We start from the raw sequence: 4,247 nt of genomic DNA, 5'->3' as shown, positions 1-4,247 counted from the left end.
TAGCCAGATCACGAATGAGTTTTTCATTAGTGATGTGCGACTTTACAAAATTAGAAATCGATAACAATTATTACATTACATTAAAGTACTAATAGAGGATTGATTCGCTTGAACAAGCAAGTAACTACGCTAACAGCATTAAGGTACAAATAGATAAACACAACTGAATGAACAATTAAGTAAGCAAGACGAGAGAGATACGTGTTCCTGGCCCTCGCAGAAATGAATGAAATAGAACGTACAATGTTGTATCTTGTTTATTTCTAAAGATATGAATAAAACAACGCACTAACATAGCAATTTATATAAAGGAAAAAACTTACCGTAGTTTCCACTTCTGCTCGGGTTGAATATCTTTTTAGTTTGAAATCAGTGCTGTCAACCGTCAACTCAAGCCAAGGAGAAACTACGGGGTTGCCGTATGCTATATTGCAAACAAATTTGCACGAATAATGAAAGGGCCCTGTTTCACAACATTCTCACCCCCGTGAATCCGTCACGATTCACCACTGGAGACTTCAAGAATGGCTGGCCTGGACGTAGGCCTTTGTATTAGACCGGTAACCGTACGCACATTCGCATGTCTCACCTCGCCATCTGAACCAGTGTACACCTCCTCTACCAAACCTCGGCGCCAATCTTTCCTGGATACGGTCCCTTTTTCAGACTTCTCTTAGGATGACACCACTTAACTCGGCAGGTTAGCGTTGAAAGATACTCGTCCACCCATCCTTTCCAGGATCTCTTCCGAAGCTCTCTGGCGATGCGCCACTGTTTCCGTATAGCACACAGTTTTACCGACTGTTCATCGATGTGGCCGGTCAGCGCAGTGTTGGCGCTTCCAAGCAGGAAATGATTCGGAGTCAATGGCTCCTCTTGATCCGGCGAAATTGGCAGAAGTGTCAGGGGACGGGAGTTAACTATGTTCTCCGCTTCTATCATAAGACTTTGCAACGTGAATTCTCTCGGAGCGACTTCCTCCATAGTGTGTTTCAGCACGCGCTTAACGCACTGGACCATTCGCCCCCAGACGCCTCCCTCAGATGGATTAGCTGGACAGTTGAATAGCCACTCCACGCTCTTAGATGTTAACACTGTCTGAACCACCTACCAATTAAAAAGTCTGAATAACGCCTCATTTCGTTATCCACTCCCACGAAGTTCTTGCGGTTGTCCGATCGCCAAAATACAGGCGTCCATGGACAAGTCGTATGTAACCTCCAAATGGATAGCACGTACCGTAAGGCATGTAAAGAGTGCTACCCATCGCTCTTCTACTCGGCGTCCAATAGTCACGCTTACTGGTCCAAAGTATTCCATTCCTGTAAAGGTAAATGGTCCATTATATGGCGTGAGGCGGTCCTCCGGCAGCGGTCCCATCATTAGCTGCACAGGCTTAGCGTTTTTAATTTTGCACACATTGCTTCGAAGAAGTCTTCGCAGACGAGGAATCCAGAACTTCTACCGTATTTGGCAAATCGCTGGCTCGCTATTTTTGTGCATCATCTTGTCGTGGATATCGTGGATCGAGCTTAGTACACACGTGGCTACTTAGGAGTATTATCGGACGTTTCATCTCGTAGGATATCCAGCTTCCGGAGTCTAGTCGTCCACTGACGCGAAGTATACCATTTTTGCGGACATAAGCAGATAGTGAATACAATTCGCTGTTTCTTGGAAGCGAAGCCCCTCTATGAAGGATTTGGCGTTCATTGCCGAATTGGCCCTGTTGAGCTTGTTGGCGCATAAAGTTTTCAGCCGCGTTCAGCTCGTCTACCGAAAGACCATATTCCGCTGCAAGCGTTGTATTCCCTGGCCCTTACCTGCAACGGCTCACGAAACGCATCACCCAGACAACGACTCTCTTCAGCTTGGTAAATGAGGAGAATCTGGAGAAGTCTATCAGATTCTCCTTATGGGTAACCAATACCAGTCGGGAACGAAGCTTTTCCTCATCCTCGTACGTGTCAACCACACTATTTATCCATTTTATGACCGTTGATGAGGCACTCCAGAGTACGCAGCGGTCGACATGGAAGGAATGATTGCTGAGAACCGTTGACATAAGACGATAGGTAAGGAATCGACAGCGCTTTCAGAGGCGCACTACGGGACTAGGCGGCAACGAGGGTGACTACTCCACCGCTATACGTAGTTTGTGCTCTCCAATATGCTACGGCCGCGAAAGCCTTCTCTTGTTTACTTCGTTAGGAATTGGCTCGTCCCAGCCAATCGCTCGCTTCCAAAGTTGGCGCAGCATCCACTTTTCGGTGACAGTAAAGTGGCACAGAACTCCCACGCTTTTTGTTGGCGGGCGAACACTTTCTACAACAGACTTATCCACGCCATGGAATTTCAGATTATAAGTGAATGCGGGGGTTGACGGCTGCCACAACATTCCAAGCACCTTCTCTGATCCTGGGTTGTCTTTGCATTGAATGGATAGTTCATTGTAACTACCACCAAGTTCCTTGATGACTTCTGGCGAATTCGATACGAATTTAAGAAGCTCAAATCTGGCATCTTTGTGAATGTCATGAACCTGTCTTGACACGTTGATGGCCTGCTCGCAATCCCCGACAAAGTCGTCCACGTAATGATGGTCAGTGATAGCTTTAGTGGTACGAGGATCATAATCCTTGTGGACTAACGCGTTAATATTTTTAACGAAATGAGCCGAACTTGGCAGGCCGCTCCAAAAGTCGTTGCTGTCATTTCTTATATATCTGGGATCCTCTCAGAATCTTCGCCTCCAGAGAAATCGTTGGGCGCTTCTGTTGTCCGGATGAATGACAACTTGATGGAACATTTCCTTCATATCTGCGCAGACTCCTACTGGGCCCTCTCGAAATTGAAATAGCACTGACGCTAGTGGTCGACACTGTTGCGGGCCCTTTAGAAGGCAGGAGTTAAGTGACACTCCATTTACCGTTGCGGCGGCGTCGAAAACCAGGCGTACCTTCCCGGGCTTGTTTGGGTTACTTACGGCAAAGTTCGGAGGATACCATATTCTCGGACTCGTCTGAGCACTTTCCTAAAGCGACAGCTTACAAGCGTATCCCTTAACAACGTAGCTTCGGATGATGTTATTATACGATGCAGCAAACTCAGGATTCCTTTCCATCTTCCGCTCAGTACCAACCAGACGATGCATCGCCATATCATAACTTTCCGGCAACACGATTCCATCGGCTTTCCGCAGAAGCCCTGTCTGAAACCGATCGCCAACCCTAACGGTAGTCTCTTCTAGGACTCGTTGTGCACGCACTTCATCTGCACTTTCAACAAGTGGCAAAGGTTTTACCCCGAAAGACTCGGTAGAGAAATATTCAGACACCATCACGTGCAACGGCGGATCAGGAATACATCTGGTATGTAAGCAAACCGGTTCTTTCGTCTGACTTTCTACTGGCCCGAATACAACCCAACCTAGTTCGGTGTGAGCGGCATAAGAGCCCAGAACTCATTAAATGTGTGGGCAGACCGAGATGACTATGATCGAGCCCAATCAGTATAGAAGCCGCGATATCTTTATACGGCTACATTGGCAATTTCCCTGGCGTGCAACGTCAGGAATGTCACGTTCACGCAGCGTTTGTGTAGGCAACATAAGGTTGGCGATCCCGTGCACGTTAATAAGCGTATGGCGTTTCTTCATTCCCTCTCCGCTGACCTCGATATCGACTATGGCAACCACTTGCCTGGCGGCCTTCCCGCCAAACCATTGGATGTCTACGTGTCTACGTCCTGGCACTGACCTCTAACGCCCAACTCTTCCATCACCGCGTGGTCCATCATAGTAATTGATGACCCTTCGTCCAGAAGTGGATATATATTAACACCCTTTTTGAGACCATATAGAGTAACTGGTAGAACTCGGAAGAGAATGTCGCTGTTGAGCGCGGACGAGCAATTCAATACCGGATTATTGTTTTTCACCTCGGGTGACGTTACTATTGGCTTGCGAGTCGACTCAGTAGAATCCTTTGAGGCGAGTGATCGAGTCGGAGGAGATGCCTCGGTAATTGATGGTGGTTTCTCAGACATCCGTCGACCTGACATGCCTTACGGTGGCGACATTCTCGAGTAGCATGCCCGGTTTTTAAACAGCTTAAGAAGAGTCGAAGCTGTTTTGCCTTGTTCCACCTCTCTAAAGTAGAGGCATCTTTAAGTCGTTGACATTCCGAGATGTTGCGTTAGTGTTGGCACAATGAGAATTTGGCTTGCTCATCAGTTGCGGTGTGTAA

Source organism: Rhagoletis zephyria, unplaced genomic scaffold (assembly GCF_001687245.7).
Source record: "Rhagoletis zephyria isolate East Lansing unplaced genomic scaffold, Rhagoletis_zephyria_1.1 Rzeph_scaffold_00362, whole genome shotgun sequence".
In the NCBI taxonomy this organism is placed as follows: domain Eukaryota; kingdom Metazoa; phylum Arthropoda; class Insecta; order Diptera; family Tephritidae; genus Rhagoletis; species Rhagoletis zephyria.
Note: the sequence above shows the minus strand (reverse complement) of the source record.